We start from the raw sequence: 17,120 nt of genomic DNA, 5'->3' as shown, positions 1-17,120 counted from the left end.
ATGGCCCTTTCCTCTGGCTTACCTCACATTCCCCTCTTCTGAGGAGTTCACCGTACCATCACTTAACCATTTATTTATATGTATGTTTTGGTTCACTCTTGCTAGATCACTGTTTGTCTGAGAATGGTTTTCATGGACAAATATAGGATCTAATAATCTCTAATCAAGTATGTATTCTTGGACGTTCTCTTCTTTGAATTTGCGCCTGCGCTCTCTGGTCGCCTGTCCCGGTGCATGGTCCACATCCCGTGGTTTGCAAAATGTATATGTGACCACTTTTCTAGTATAAGATTGTCTATGCATTCACCATGTTAAGTGGTGAGTGGAGGACTTTTTAGGTGTTATTGAAACAAATTTATTGTCTTTTTTACTATGGTATACTTTATTCGCATATATTATTATTATGTATTATTTTCATTTTTCAAGAAAGCACTGATCTAGCACTTTAGTAGACTATGTCAAGGGATATTACGCTATGTGCTTTTTGATCCCTTTTTGATCATGTATGTGAGGGCACATTTTTAATTCCATTGTACAGCAGACATGAATTTTGTGTTTAAGAGGTTATATTGTATCCGCAATTGTATGACACTGTAATGTGTATATATATACATATATTTTTCATTATTATTTTTCATTATTTTATTGTGGTATGCAATAATCATGTACACTATTATTGCTATTATGCATATGAATCTTGATTCCCCCTTGATCATGCATGAGAAGGTTTATTCGTAGGATTTATAAACTATATTGCATATTGGAGATGAACTGTGTGTTCAAGAGGTTTTATTGTATTTGCAACTGCACTATATTGTAATTGTATAACTGTGTATGTATGTATTTTTTGTGGTATGCAATAGTCATGTAATTGACTATGCATAACCATGCGTATCCTATGATCAAATATCTAATTTTGGTGTGCCCGCTTGTATTCACATTTATTTACATTTTGCGCTCCACCGGGATTCAGCTGCAGTGTGGCTCCCGGATATGACGTCTGACGCTCCACTGTGCTTCCGCTGTTTGGAACGCATCGTGGCGTCGATGTCTGTTCCGGGAGCCATCTTGCGCATGCGCGCCTGCTTAGTCAACACGCCGGTTCGCTGGCGTCTGCAGGGGCGCACGGACCATGCACTGGGACACATCCAGGTGATACCTATCTACGTTTTCTCGCCTGACCTCTTCACCAAATGAGTTTTTAATAGGTATGACCACAGCTGATGCTTATATATTAATTGTGATATCTGACTTTACTGACTATATAGGATGAGTTCCTAGGACTCAAATGCACATGGACCTCTGAGGAAGCTAGTCGAGGCACTAGCGATACGCGTCAGGCTTCAAGTGCACTCCTCTTGGATGGGTTTTGTATGCCTTGTGTGATACCATTATGTTTGTGCCACCACTACAGGACTGAGGGAGTTGTTTCAGGGATTACATTGTTCACCCGTTCTTGCATAGCTCTCTCTGTGGCACATCACCACAAAGATATATATACTGTCATACTCCAATTGTACCATCCTTGGGGTTTGCCCCATGTACATGTTGTTTGTTTTTAATCTTTATATATTTCAATAAATTGTATTTTTGAGGTGCGGCCATTGTATGGTATTTCTTTGTCTTGTTCTGTTCATACTTGCTACATATACCAGGCCAGCACTCTGCTTTATCATTATTGGTGTGCCCCCCGTGTTTTAGTATTGTACATTTATTAAAAATGTTACAAAAAACCACATGCTTTCAAAGGGTGTCCTAATTTTTTCACATGACTGTAAGTATGATTTTTTTTTTTTTTTTTAAACTATTTCAGGTTAAATCGATTCGCTACCATAAAGCACGAGGAAATTCAGCTTCGCGGCAAATCAAATTTATCCTGAAATTCGGATTGAAGTTCACTTCATGGACTTTGTTTTGCTCAACGCTAATTGACAGCCTTCTGTGTACACACATGGATGCAGGAAAAAATATCAATCATCTTGTGTGGGTGGGGTAATCAGAAATCTCACTGTCTCTCTGTGCTGATAAATCTTTTAACATATCTTTAAAGGGTTCAGAGCTCAGTTTTAGTTTTTTATACAGCATTCCAAATCCAGTCCATATGACCTATTAGGGTATATGGAACATCACTGTGTAAGAATAGATACCATATAACACTATACTTTCGTAGCAATGGCTGCTGCAGGAGAAATTACTGCTTAGATGTATTCTCCCCCAGTAGAATCAGCTGTTTATGTGGGATGCTGTGATAAGAAAACCTCTTTTAATAATGAAATTTTGACTGCCTGCAGCCACCACTAGAGGGAGTGTAAGAGCTGTCTGCATACTGTGTTATTATGGAACTCAATGTATAAACAGTTTGCAGTTAGCTCACATGCTCCCCCTAGTGGTGGCAGCAGTCAAGCTGAATTTTATGAGTTGACTATAGCTATACTGGGGATTTGAAGATCTGCATGAGAAAAATGAAGCTCTGACTGATATATTATAAAAACAACAAAGAATTGTGAACCTATTTAGGGAGACTAGCTGAACAGTCAATTTAAAGTTTTCAGTACTTGGTTTATTTATCCAACAATTACATTAAGGGTCCATTCACACGTCCGTAGGTGTTTTGCGGATCTGCAAAACATGGACACCGGCAATGTGCGTTCCACATTTCGCAGACTGCACATCGCCGGCACTATAATAGAAAATGCCTTTTCTTGTCTGCAGTTGCGGACAAGAAAAGGAGTTGTTCTATTTTTTTTTCCGGAACGGATCCGGAAAGGCGGATGCGGACAGCACAAAGCATCCGTTCCGGCCCCATTAAAAATGAATGGGTCTGCAAAATCCGGAACGGATCCGGAAAAAAATTGCAGACATGTGAATGGTCCCTAAACTTGCAGCAATTTTGCGGCTTCAAGTTCTACAAGAGTAAATAAACAGTTTCTAAGATTCCCACTTCTGTCTCGTCTACTCACACGAACAAAAAAGCTGATTAAATACAACAAAAAAAGACTGTAAAAGTGCACATGAAGAAGTACGACTGTCAAACCAAAGAAACTTTTGCTTTTGAAAGTCGTAATTATGATGTTGAGCTCACATTAAGGTGACAAAAGTGTTAACAATTGCTAAATTATAGCTTGAGTAACACTGGCAGTCATCCGCCCAGGAAAAAGACCACAAAGAGAGTCCAAATAAACAAGAACAAGAGTTGATCTGGCACAATCCGCTGGAACAACAGTTAGCACTTGCTGAGCCCTGATTTTGCAAAGTGGCTCAGAAGCTTGCCAAGACTGCACCTGGCAGGAGCTGACGACGCACTGGAAACCGGCAGCAACAAAGCAAAGAAAGTGAGGCGTGCAGAGTGATAAGGAACATTTTTTAACCTGGATAATATAATATAATAAGATTGTTGACCTGGTCTACTCCTATGATAAATCAACTGTCCAAGAACTGAGATTTCAAGCAGCATGTATGAACCATTTGTGATGCTAAGCCTGCAAGGCCAGCCAGGATAAGTATTGTTTGGTCTGATAAGGATTTAAGATACTAAAACTTTTTGAAAACAAATTATTTGTATTTCTCATGGATGAAAATAGTCAACCGAGCCAACGGTGTTCCAAAATCGATCATTTCAGAGTAAGGTTCCTTGGGATCATCAGAGAAAGTGATCCTGAGCCTCCATCTATACAGAACCTGGGCAATTCCATGTTTAGTTGCAGTTATCTTTGTACACACAAGACATCTCGTTCATAAGATCTAATAGGTTATTTGTGACTCATCCCATGAAAAAAATGCTCTAGTGGTCAAAGAAAGCAATGTCAATAATGGCCTACGAAATGCAGCAAGAAGGCCACGGTGCTCATAGGAGAGCTGCTGCCTTCTCGAAGAGCTGATTGGAGTATGTCTTGTGTGTCAGACCCCCACCGATCAGATACTGATGACCTATCCTGAGGATAGGTTATCAGCAAATGTCGTACTACATTTTTTCAAAGAAGAGTAAAAATACTTCTCTTACAATTATGAAGAGTATTTTTAGCCGAGGAGTATGAATTTTGCAGTAATTCATATATATAAAACATAGGCCCACATAATGTTATGAGGCTGCTATTTATTACCAGTCACCTCTATAATGTCTTCTGTGCAGAAACAGCAAATGTAAAAATTTCACATTTATCCAACATCATACACTAAATATAATACCACTGCCGTCATAATGCTGCCATATACAGTGCCTCCATAACGCTGCCATATACAGTGCCTCCATAATGCTGCCATATACAGTGCCTCCATAATGCTGCCATATACAGTGCCTCCATAATGCTGCCATATACAGTGCTGCCATAATGCTGCCATACACAGTGTCCACATACACAGTGCTTCCATATGCAGTTGCTCCATGTGATGATTTCGTATGTAGTGCCATAAACAGCGTTCCCAAGACTATTCTGTAATTATTTGGCTATAACTGCCCAGGTACTATAACAGACCCAGTCACCCCACCAGGGCTTATAAATCTACCAGTACCCACACTGCCCACAGTACCTGTGGCTGCTTACCACACCAGACTGCCACTCCACTAACAGTATTGGTGAAGATGGCGGCGCCACTTCACACTCCATAGAGTGGCACAGCAAATGGCCTGGCAGCCCACCCAAATTGACAAATCAGCAGCCTCCTTACCAATAACAAGGTTCAATGTGTAGCTCTGCTACATATCGAGCATATACAGAGTTCTACTACATGATTATGACACACAGAGCTCTGCCACATGGTGCCCATGGCACATACAGCGCTGCCGCATGGTGCTCATTGCACACATAGCTGTGCCACATTGTGCTCATTGCACACACAGTTTTGCCACATGGTGCCCATTGCACACACAGCTCTGCCACATGGTGCCCATTGCACACACAGCTCTGCCACATGGTGCCCATTGGACGCACAGCTCTGCCAAATGGAGCACACTGCACACACAGCTCTGCCACATGGTGCCCATTGCACACACAGAGTCTTTTTTCAGGGAGTAAAATAGCCTGAACAGGCATCTATGACGCTTGTACAGGCGTTACTGCGACCTCTAATTATCAGTAAAAAAAATCTCGGAAAACCCCTTTAATAAGATCATTTACAGCAATAAAATAGTTGGTACATGTAGCCTTGCATTTATAAACCGATATCATTTTTTCTTTCCCTTATTCAAAACCAGGCAAGAGAGGAGAGGTATCATACAGAAAACAGGAAGAGCAAAATATCTGCACAATACAAGAATCTAAAGCTTCAGACAAAAGTGAATTTTGAAGGACCCTGTACACGGGGGTTGAGCGTGCTGTCAATGGACTTATTTGAGGCCAGATAGCACAAGGAGAGGTATCATACAGGGTAGGTTCCTATCTAAAAGAGGTCACCTTGCCGTGGTGGATGGGCACAAATTATTTTTATCAAAATATATTTGCTAAGTACTTTATATTCATTTTAAATAGTTATATTGCATTAGCCCATATATTCTATGTTTTCAGAGTGCTGTTGCATTGTGTTTGCTTTTAATATTGTTGTTTCAGCCATGGCGAAGCACACCTGCGCATTTACTTCATTTTGCTGGAGGTGCAGACTAAGTTTTGTCTTTGCAATATGCATCTGGATCTGTGGCTGTCTCCATTTTAGTGGTGCACTCCTAACTAACCCATCCTTTCCACAGGCTGTTTTTAATTAGTACAGTATATATAGCTGTAGTCTTCTTTCCCTAAATTGAGAGGCCTGCTGGCACAGAGAGAGGTAACAAATGGAGCAGACATAGTATACATGTGCAGCCTGCTTACCCTGAATTAAGGCTGGCACAGAGAGAGTATCGTGGAGTAGGTTCCCATCCAGACTGAGGTCACTTTGCTGTGGTGGGTGGGCACAAATGATTTTGATCAAAATATATTTGATAACTACCGCATATTTATTTTATATAGTGAATATACCATTACTTCATATATTCCATGTTGGCAGAGTGCTGTTGTATTGTGTTTGCTTTTACTTTTGTTCTTTTAGCCATGGTGATGCGCATTTGGTGAATTGTGACTCACGCGTTCTAAATATCGTTTAAATGTACTATATGGTTCCTGCTAGTTTGGGTACAGAATTAGTGGAGCAAGATGACCAGCTTTAAAAAAGCTGATCATCTCGCAATAGTCATCTCAGGATATCTTGAGCCATATGTAGATACCCAGTTACCCAAATATCTTCTACCTTATAGTTTAGAATGCTTAGGGTCAAGATTGGAACAGTTTCTGAGAGCCCACCATCAGTGTATTCAGACATGGGCATGTAAACGGTTATCTCCATCCCAAATAACATTGTTGATGGTTTAGGTTTCAAATCTAAAATTGAAAAGAGTTGGGGGGTACTATCTCTCCTTGGGAAGACTAAGGAGACTTATAGGTCATACATGCTCCTCTCAAATTCTGGAAAGAAAGGGATGCAAATGAGCTTTTAACAAGCTCTGCCTTTAATACCACCAGATGTAAGGCAGCTATCCTATAAGTCAATGTTCGACCCTTTAAATAGGCCTTGAGACATGAAGAGCTCATTGGCATCTTTTTCTTCCTAAAATGGAAAAGACACAGTTCTTCAGCCAGCGTACTTCCTTGGAATAATATTTTTGAATGATATATAATAATGCGTTTCAGGACCAATTGACCTGATGAAAGGACAGGGAGGCTCCTAAAAAGCACAGTCACATCTCAATAACAAAAATATTATGTCTTTGTCTTTTCCATGTTCAAGTTGGTGTCCAGATGACCTATAATTATCCAACATAAATGATAGTTGTAGTCCAGATACTAGTGATCAAACATCGGTCCACAGTTGCAGTCCAGCAGAGAGAGCCATCCACACAATTGTGCTCATACCTGTATCTATAACAGCGTTGTGCCTATTCATGCACAACAATGTGAGCTGATATCTTTTGGTACCTGAGTAGATATCGAAGAGTTGTGCCATTTTTTTCTCTTTTCTATAATAATTTATGCCATTAACATTGTGTGCACAGGTCACAGTAATAAATTATAACAGGTTACTTGTGAATCCATATGAAATAGACCCTAGTGGCAAGCGATTGGCTCCAAATCAGCTTCAAACAAGGTTGTCTTCTGATGGACCTTTTGGTCCATCTTCTTATTAATGGCTGGGCACCCTGGATGATACTCTAGTGGGGAATCTGACCCTGTTTTTGGATCCTTAGTTAAATTCTTAACACCTTGAAGCTTTCATAACATGTTCATAACCTGTTCATGTCAAGCCTTAGCACCTATTATAATAGAAAGAACGCATAAAAGAAATATAACCGGAAATGTTGAAATCAGTCCTGAAATAACGACAAAGGGTCTCGTCTACACTGGGCTTTAAATCTGCAGGTTAACTAGTAACAAATAACCTGTTTCTGGCTCCTAAGTGATGGATAAAAACTAATTACAAGAAGGCAATAAGAGTATTCTGGCTGATGATACTTATTACAAAAGCGTTGGCAGATGTCTCCTGGAATTGGCTTTGCACATGTTTGTTTATCTGGATTTGCCGGGATTTAGGAGTCATCTAGCAGCTGTCTGATGAATAATGTGTAGAGTGTATTAGACATGAGTGTAAATATGGGCGACTTCTGGAGTCTGGAGGTAAAACACTAGCGTTAAACAATGAGTACTTAATACAGCACCGAGTATACATTATTGTCAATCGAATGTGCCAATTTTGGTGGGACTGGCCACCATCTAATGTGCATGGGGGTGTCCTGACTTTCCCAAGACAGCACATGTTGGACAAGTAAGGCCTCTTTCACACGAGCATGTCCGGATTAGGTCTGGATGCGTCCCGGTGCATTGCGGCAAACCCGCGCGAGTAGGTACGCAATTGCAGTCAGTTTTTATCTCGCGGGTGCAATGTGTTTTGCACGCGCGTGATAAAAAACCGTCTGTGGTACCCAGACCTGAACTTCTTCACAGAAGTTCAGGTTTGGGTTCAAGGTTGTGTAGATTGTATTATTTTCCCTTATAACATGGTTATAAGAGATAATAATATTATTCTGAATACAGAATGCTTAGTAAAATAGGGCTGGAGGGGTTAAAAAAATAAAAAATATTTTAACTCACCTTAATCCACTTGTTCGCGCAGCCGGCATCTCTTCTGTCTCCTTTCTTCAGGACCTGGGTAAAGGACCTGTGGTAACGTCACTACGCTCATCACATGGTCATTCACATGATCCATCACCATGGTGATGGATGATGTGATGGACCATTTGATGAGCGCAGTGACGTCACCACAGGTCCTTTACCCAGGTACTGAAGAAAAAAGACAGAAGAGATGCCGGCTGCGCGAACAAGTGGATTAAGGTGAGTTAAAATATATATATATTTTTTAACCCCTCCAGCCCTATTTTACTAAGCATTATGTATTCAGAATGCTATTATTTTCCCTTATAACCATGTTATAAGGGAAAATAATAATGATCGGGTCCCCATCCCGATCGTCACCTAGCAACTGTGCGTGAAAATCGCACCGCATTCGCACTTGCTTGCGGATGCTTGCGATTTTCACGCAACCCCATTTATTTCTATGGGGCCTGCGTTGCGTGAAAAACGCACAAAGAGGCTCTATTCACACATCCGCAATTCCATTCCGCATTTTGCGGAACGGAATTGTGGACCCATACATTTCTATGGGGCCGCATGACGTGCGGCCCCGATCTGGAATTGCGGACCCGCACTTCCAGGTCCGCAATTCCGATCCTGAAAAAAATAGAACATGTCCTATTCTTGTCCGCAATAGCGGACAAGAATAGGCATATTCTCTTAGTGCCGGCAATGTGCGGTCCGCAAAATAAGGAACGCACATTGCCGCTGTCCGTGTTTTGCGGATCCGCAAAACACACACGGATGCGTGAATGGACCCAGAGGAGCATGCTGCGATTTTCACGCAACGCAACAAGTGATGCGTGAAAATCACCGCTCATGTGCACAGCCCCATAGAAATGAATGGGTTCGGATTCAGTGCGGGTGCAATGCGTTCACCTCACGCATTGCACCCGCGCGGAAATCTCGCCCGTGTGAAAGAGGCCTAAGAGTCAGGCAGTTGGGTTTCCACTTTCAAGAAGTGTCTGGCAGCGGCTTTGTCCCCTCTTAGCCGAGCTCTGCTTGCATGTATGTGTTATGGATAGCTGTCGATAGCTGTTGGAAGTATATGGCCAGATTCAATTTAAAGGATAATCGCATTTTTTGTGTTTCGTTGCACTCTACATTACCTATACAGCTGGTATATATGGACATATACATATAACATATACTACAGAAACAGATTTTCCAAGTACTGCATAAATGGTGACAACCAGTTCATTCCAGGAATAGGTCGTTGACACACCCCATGACCCCGTTCATTCATTTGAAGAGCAGCTGTCACAGATGGACAATGTGCAGGTAGGTTCACATGAAGAACTTTGACCGCGGCAAAATCTGCCGTGTATCCCACGGTAGAAACCACTGTGCTGTGCTGTAGGTTCTGCCGTGGGTTTTCATGCATACCTGCTATAGGTTTAGCTCCACTGAATGCAGCTAAACCATGCTGTGGCTTTATGAGGTGTCAGCGCAGTAACGGCACCACAAATGGATCAGTACATTCTTGGCATAGCCTTGAAAAATGCGTGGCAAAAACCCTCGGCTGCATGAAGTGCAAAGTCTGAAAATAGCCTAAGACAGAGCTTCCTTATCCAATCACAGTAAGTGATTGGCACCAAAGTCGGCACCAAATGTCTGCTGGACCTTAAAGAGCAGCTGGGTCAAACCTATTAAACCAGGCGTACTGCCAGTTAGGGTTGATGCTGCTGATTAAAATGAAATCCGTTTTATGAAAATCATCGGTTGCGGTGTTCCTAAGGAAAAAGTCTTTTATTCTCTATGCAAATGAGGGCCTCGGTGCACCGAAGGGCAGAGCCTAGCCCTTATGTGCTCCTCAGTTTTCCAGTGATGGCCACGCCCCCTCAGTACACTGAAACCCTAATTTGCGCAAAGAATAAAGATCTTTTTACTCTGTAACTCTGCAACCGATTTTCACAAGACAGGTATCATTTTAATCAGCATGATCAACCCTACCAGTGATTGGTTGCTATCATTTAACATGGGGGGGGGAGAATTGTGAGAAGATGAAATAAACCCACATATCAATAGGTAGAACATCCAATCTTGATAACTTGTGCTTTGGCTAGAATCAAACCCTGGACCCTAGAGTTGTAAGGCAGTAGTGGTATTAGCAAAATGACAGCTCATCACCTATCTCTAGGATAGAAGACTAGACGTGTCTGATCTGAGGTGTCCTGACTGCTGGGATGTCCACTGACCACAGGAACGGGTCACCCATTCGAGTGGACAAGCTATTTATTTTTCACTCCCAAAATCTTACCTCCTTCTGGCCACCAATGCCCGATTCTTGACCATCTAACGCCTAATCATGAGCTTCAACAGACAAACAGACCTGGAGCTTTTACATGAATATTACCCAGAATATTTTCTAATCTTATTGCTTGAAAAATCAATGGACTATGAAGAATTAATACAAAGGAAATTTATGTTTCGCTCTCTGTTCTTTATTGGCTTTTGTGAAATAAAAATGTTCTAACCTTTAACAGATTAGTGAGCGTAGCTCAAGGATAAAAACTGAATGTGAATGAGTAGCTACCACATTGTGAATATTTTAGATTTTAATTGGCGTCATGTCCGTTACTCACTAAGTATAGGAGAAGGAAAGAATGCATTTTAACATAAACCCTGGTAATTAAGTCATGCCTTATTACACAACTGAAGCTGATTTTGTGCTATAAATGTGACATCTAAGCAAACGAGTGTGTTATCAAAGCCGCTAGTAAATGAGTGTCATGAAAGAAGTCACATTCAGGTTCAAGAAGTCAACGTCTACCTGAAGCACCAGGTTCTCAAGATTATGACTATACTGCAGGAAAATTTTAGTTCACACAAGAATATTTACTGGAAAAACTGTACTGGTTTTCAGTAACATTTAACTTATGTTTGTCAAGTCTCCTGAAACGTTTAGGAGGGTCCCAGAAAAAGGAGACACCTCCCGGACTACTAGAAGACTTGGAAATTCTCCCAGGCGCTGAATGGAGGGCTGCTTTCTCTTGCAAAGCAGCCCTCCAAGAAGTTCAATTATCATCAGACTCAGTCCTGGTGCTCAAACAGTGCATCAAAGTGTCTGAGGTACGGCATAGAGAGGAGGGTGGCCACCTATAAAGAGGCATGGTGGTGGTGGGGAGAATGTATCATGTTCTGCACTCCAGAATTCTGGCTCAGAAAAGTCACAACCTAGGGGCTTTGGGACTTTTTGGGTCCATTGTGCAAAAATTTAGCAACTTTTTAGATTTATATACCCCTCACTCCAGTTTTGAAAAGTGGGTGGTAAAGTTGTTAATGTGTTTTACTACAGATTTATCCATGAGACTTTCTAAAAAAAAAAAAAAAAAAAACAACGGCACAAACACACTCCAGTACAAGGGTGGTGTAGGGCAACTGGAGTAATATTTCTAGACAGAAGATGCACCAGATTCAGATTTAACAAACACCATGTGACATTTGATAAATTTGGTACAAAGTACTCCAACGCAGAACTCAAGAAAAACTGAAAAATATTACCCTCATGATCAATTCCCCCCATAGTCTGCTGAAAAGGGACATCTGGAAGACATTCTGGAGAAGTATGGCAAGAATGATCTAACTTTCCATTGCAGAGTCAGCCCACCATACTACAATAGTTATAACTGGTACCAGAGAAGAACATTATCTACATTGTTACATACACTATTGTCACCGCCAGATCTCTGAGAAGTTCTGACAGACGTTCTTCAGTACCTCTTGCATGATGTTCTTTTGTTTTGGTTTTGTTTTGTCTTCTCTCCTCCCTCTCCCAGCTGTCATCTATTAGCAGTGATCACCTCCCTTTATATCCCCTCCCATACTGCTTCAATTTTTGCAGTTTATACCACTTCCTGGATTGTGCTCACTGCTAGATGATGCAACTGCTGGTTCCTCAGATAAGTCTATTCCTTTATTTGTGTTTTCCTGTTGGCTTGATTCTAGGTGACCCTGACTCCCTCCGTATTGAGTGCAGGGAGCCGGTGGTCGTGTCCGCTCACTATTATAGGGTTTTCCGGTGTCACTCAGTCTAGGTACGGGGCAAATTTCTATCATAAAGATCTTTGCATGGGCTGAGCAATCAGGGAGAGCTCTAGGGCTTTTGTAGGGCTCACCCATTTGTTCCTTAGTTTGGGATCAAGTCAGTTGGATCTTTATTTGTGACTTCTAGTTTTCTGCATAACCATCCGTGACAACTATATGGACAAAAGTATTGGGTTCCAATACGCTTTAATGACATTATTATGGAGTTGGTCTCCCCTTTGGTCTTCTGGGAAGGCTTTCTACAAGATTTTGGAGGGTGTCTGTGGGAATTTTTGCCCATTCATCCACAAAAGAATTTGTGAGGTCAGAAACTGATGTAGGATGAGAGGGACTGGCCCACAATCTCTGTTCTAATTGATCCTAAAGGTTTCGGATGGGGTTGAGGTTAGGACTTTGGGCGACAAGTTAGGTTCTTCCACACCAGACTCTCCCAAGCATGCCTTTATGGACCTTGCTTTGTGCACTGGAACAGAAAAGTGCCTTCCTCAAACTGTTTCCACAAAGCTGAAAGCCTACAATTGTCCATAATGTCTCGGTATGCTGAACCATTAAGATTTCCCTTCACTGGAGGTAAGGGGCCAAGGCCAACCCATGAAAAACAACCACATAAAAATATCCCTTCTCCACCAGACTTTACAGTTGGCACCAAACAGTCAGGCAGGTGATGTTCTCCAAGTATTCACCAAACCCAGACTCACCAAATCGGACCGCCAGATAGAGAAGCGTAATTTCTCACATGTTTCCACTAATCCAAGTTCTAGTGGCAGCCTGCGTTACCTCACTCCATCCAAAGCTTGGCATTGTGTTTGGTGATGTAAAACTTCCATGCAGTCGATCGGCCATGGAAGATCCTGGTGGGTCGTTCTGTCAGGGGGGCCACCGTACATAATTAGACATGAACTGCACTAATGGTTCAGTATGCATCAGGATGTCTTCAGTTCAGTCACTGTACAGTTGCTGCGGTATTTTCTCTGTCCAAAATTCCAGAACACTTGCCGGAATGCCGAATCCGGCATCATTTTACATTAAAATGCATTAATGCCGGATCTGGCCCTAAGTGTTCCGGTATAAACGGATCCGGTTTTGTGGTCTGCGCATGTGCAAACCTTTAAAAATGTAAAAAAAGATAAATACCGGATCCGTTTTTCTGGATGACAACCGGAGAGACGGACCCGGTATTGCAATACATTTGTGAGACGGATCCGCATCAGTCTACAAATGATATCCGTTTGCATACAGATTGACGCTGGTGTGAAAGTACCCTAAAGCCTCATGCACACGTCCGTGGAACACGGACCGTGAGATACCGGCCTGGATTCCTGCTCAGTGCAGGAGCGCACGGCATCATTGGTTGCTATGACGCCGTGCGCTTCGTGCCGCTGCTGCTGTACAGTAATTAGTTTAGATCATATGAGTGTATGAACAGCAGCGGCGGCACGAAGCGCACAGCGTCATAGCAACCAAAGACGCCGTACGCTCCTGCACTCAGCAGGAATCCAGGCCAGTATCTCACGGTCTGTGTTCCAAGGAAGTGTGCATGAGGCTTAACTAAGATAGTTTTTCTTTGCACCAGTTTTGATAAATCAGGGCCAATATCTTGTAAGCTTTAGATGCAGCTGACTGGCACTGTATGGTAAATGTCTGCTTCTGGCTGCTAATCACATCTTCAGTTCTTCTCCGTCTAAGTTACACAGTACAGCGCTGTGAAAAATACACATTTCCCTTGATTTCTGCATAGTTGTCACACTTTGGCTTCCCTCACATATAGGAGGAGATTTATCAAACTGGTGTGACGTAGAATTGGCTGAGTTGCCCATAGCAACCAATCAGATTCCACCTTTCATTTTCATAAGGAGCTCTGAAAAATGAAAGGTGGAATCTGATTGGTTGCGATGGACAACTAAGCCAGTTCTACTTTACACCCGTTTTGATACTGTAAATCTAACCCATAGTTCTTTTTATTGAAGTTTTTAGGCTTTTTAAAACCTTTACTACCCCTTAAATAATATTATAAATGTACAAACCGGATTCCAAAAAAGTTGGGACACTAAACAAATTGTGAATAAAAACTGAATGCAATGATGTGGAGATGGCAAATGTCAATATTTTATTTGTAATAGAACGTAGATGACAGATCAAACGTTTAATCTGAGTAAATGTATCATTTTAAAGGAAAAATACGTTGATTCAAAATTTCACGGTGTCAACAAATCCCCAAAAAGTTGGGACAAGTAGCAATAAGAGGCTGGAAAAAGTAAACGAAGAGCTGGAAGACCAATTAACACTAATTAGGTCAATTGGCAACATGATTGGGTATAAAAAGAGCTTCTCAGAGTGGCAGTGTCTCTCAGAAGCCAAGATGGGTAGAGGATCACCAATTCCCACAATGTTGCGCAGAAAGATAGTGGAGCAATATCAGAAAGGTGTTACCCAGCGAAAAATTGCAAAGACTTTGCATCTATCATCATCAACTGTGCATAACATCATCCGAAGATTCAGAGAATCTGGAACAATCTCTGTGCGTAAGGGTCAAGGCCGTAAAACCATACTGGATGCCCGTGATCTCCGGGCCCTTAAACGACACTGCACCACAAACAGGAATGCTACTGTAAAGGAAATCACAGAATGGGCTCAGGAATACTTCCAGAAACCATTGTCAGTGAACACAATCCACCGTGCCATCCGCCGTTGCCAGCTGAAACTCTACAGTGCAAAGAAGAAGCCATTTCTAAGCAAGATCCACAAGCTCAGGCGTTTTCACTGGGCCAGGGATCATTTAAAATGGAGTGTGGCAAAATGGAAGTTCTTTTTGGAAATCTGGGACGCCATGTCATCCGGACCAAAGAGGACAAGGACAACCCAAGTTGTTATCAACGCTCAGTTCAGAAGCCGGCATCTCTGATGGTATGGGGTTGCATGAATGCGTGTGGCATGGGCAGCTTGCATGTCTGGAAAGGCACCATCAATGCAGAAAAATATATTCAGGTTCTAGAACAACATATGCTACCATCCAGACGTCATCTCTTTCAGGGAAGACCCTGCATTTTTCAACAAGATAATGCCAGACCACATTCTGCATCAATCACAACATCATGGCTGCGTAGGAGAAGGATCCGGGTACTGAAATGGCTAGTCTGCAGTCCAGATCTTTCACCTATAGAGAACATTTGGCGCATCATAAAGAGGAAGGTGCAACAAAGAAGGCCCAAGACGATTGAACAGTTAGAGGCCTGTATTAGACAAGAATGGGAGAGCATTCCTATTTCTAAACTTGAGAAACTGGTCTCCTCGGTCCCCAGACGTCTGTTGAGTGTTGTAGGAAGAAGGGGAGATGCCACACAGTGGTGAAAATGGCCTTGTCCCAACTTTTTGGGGATTTGTTGACACCATGAAATTCTGATTCAACATATTTTCCCCTTAAAATGGTACATTTTCTCAGTTTAAACTTTTGTTCCGTGATTTATGTTCTATTCTGAATAAAATATTAGAAGTTGGCACCTCCACATCATTGCATTCAGTTTTTATTCACGATTTGTATAGTGTCCCAACTTTTTTGGAATCCGGTTTGTAATATAAGACAACCTGAGAAATCACAAAATCGAGAGAAGGGCGAATACCTTTTTGGCGGTAAAACTATACATAACCTTACTTTTCTCAAGGCTGAACGCCATCCATCTGCCAGCTTTCTGCCCATTCAGCCAGTTTATCCACCGCTCATGCTGTCTTTTATGCAAATCAGGGCACAGCTAACGATTATGTCAGCAAAACAAAGGGCAACCAAGCAATGTATAACAGTAATGTATTCACAGGAGTCAATGCAGAGTCCTGTCCCAAATGTATGAAATGCCAGCAACCATCATAAATAAGAAAACCTAAGCGTTACCATGAAATACGGACGCTGCCTTTACATGAGCTATAAAGGTTTAGTAAGATGGTAACAGACTACAAACAAAACGTGTCCTGCAGTCATACTCCATACTTCAACCCTTTATTAAAGGGGTCCTCTCAATTCAGCAAAAGGCATTTATCATGTAGAGAAAATTAACACAAGGCACTTACTAATGTATAGTGATTGTCCATGTTGCTTCCTTTGCTGGCTGGATTCATTTTTCCATCACATTATACACTGCTTGTTTCCATGGTTACGACCACCCTGCAATCCATCAGTGTTGGTCGTGCTTGCACACCAGAGGAAAAAAATGCCGGCTTCTCTAGTGGCTGGGACCGTGGGAGCGCACATAGGCTGGTGCTTTTTTTCTATGGTGTGCAAACACGACCGCCGCTGCTGGATTGCAGGGTGGTCGTAACCATGGAAACGAGCAGTGTATAATGGGATGGAAAAATAAATCCAGCCAGCAAAGGAGGCAACATGGACAATCACAATACATTAGTAAGTGCCTTGTATTAACTTTCTCTACATGATAAAGGCCATTTGCTGAAGTGAGAGGACCCCTTTAACATTTGGTCAGTTAGCAAGAAGTAGAGGACTGATAAAAGTGCATAGGACGGCAAAATCAGACTACACAGGGTTTGTAAGAAGTCTGTTACCATGGAAAGGCTTGGTTTGCACTGGAGCTGTCTACAGAAGACGGTAGGAGACTTTAATGGATGAGGTATTTTATTTTTATTTTTTATGACAGCACTAGCAGGGATCGGAGGGGGGCATTATATATGGAGACACAACTGGGGGCCATTTTATTTATATATATATATATATATATATATATATATATATATATATAGGGTACAAAGAGGTGCATTATTTATACTGAGGCACTATGAGGGGGCATTATATATACTGAGTACACTGCAGGGGTTGGAGCAAAACCCAATGAAAATCATCCGTTTTTAATAGCCTTTTTTCACAGTCGTTAAAAATGGATGCAGAAAGGCCATTAATGACGGCCAGAAAACGGATGCACA

At 41.9% G+C, this 17,120-nt stretch overlaps 1 protein-coding gene across 1 annotated transcript in view; it reads right to left on the bottom strand.

Annotated features, from left to right (window-relative positions):
* The window catches only part of HHAT (hedgehog acyltransferase), a 366,627-nt gene that overhangs the window by 119,513 nt on the left and 229,994 nt on the right, over nt 1-17,120 (bottom strand).

This window comes from Bufo bufo, chromosome 4, assembly GCF_905171765.1.
Source record: "Bufo bufo chromosome 4, aBufBuf1.1, whole genome shotgun sequence".
NCBI lineage: Eukaryota > Metazoa > Chordata > Amphibia > Anura > Bufonidae > Bufo > Bufo bufo.
This window is presented reverse-complemented; position numbering and strand designations above follow the sequence as displayed.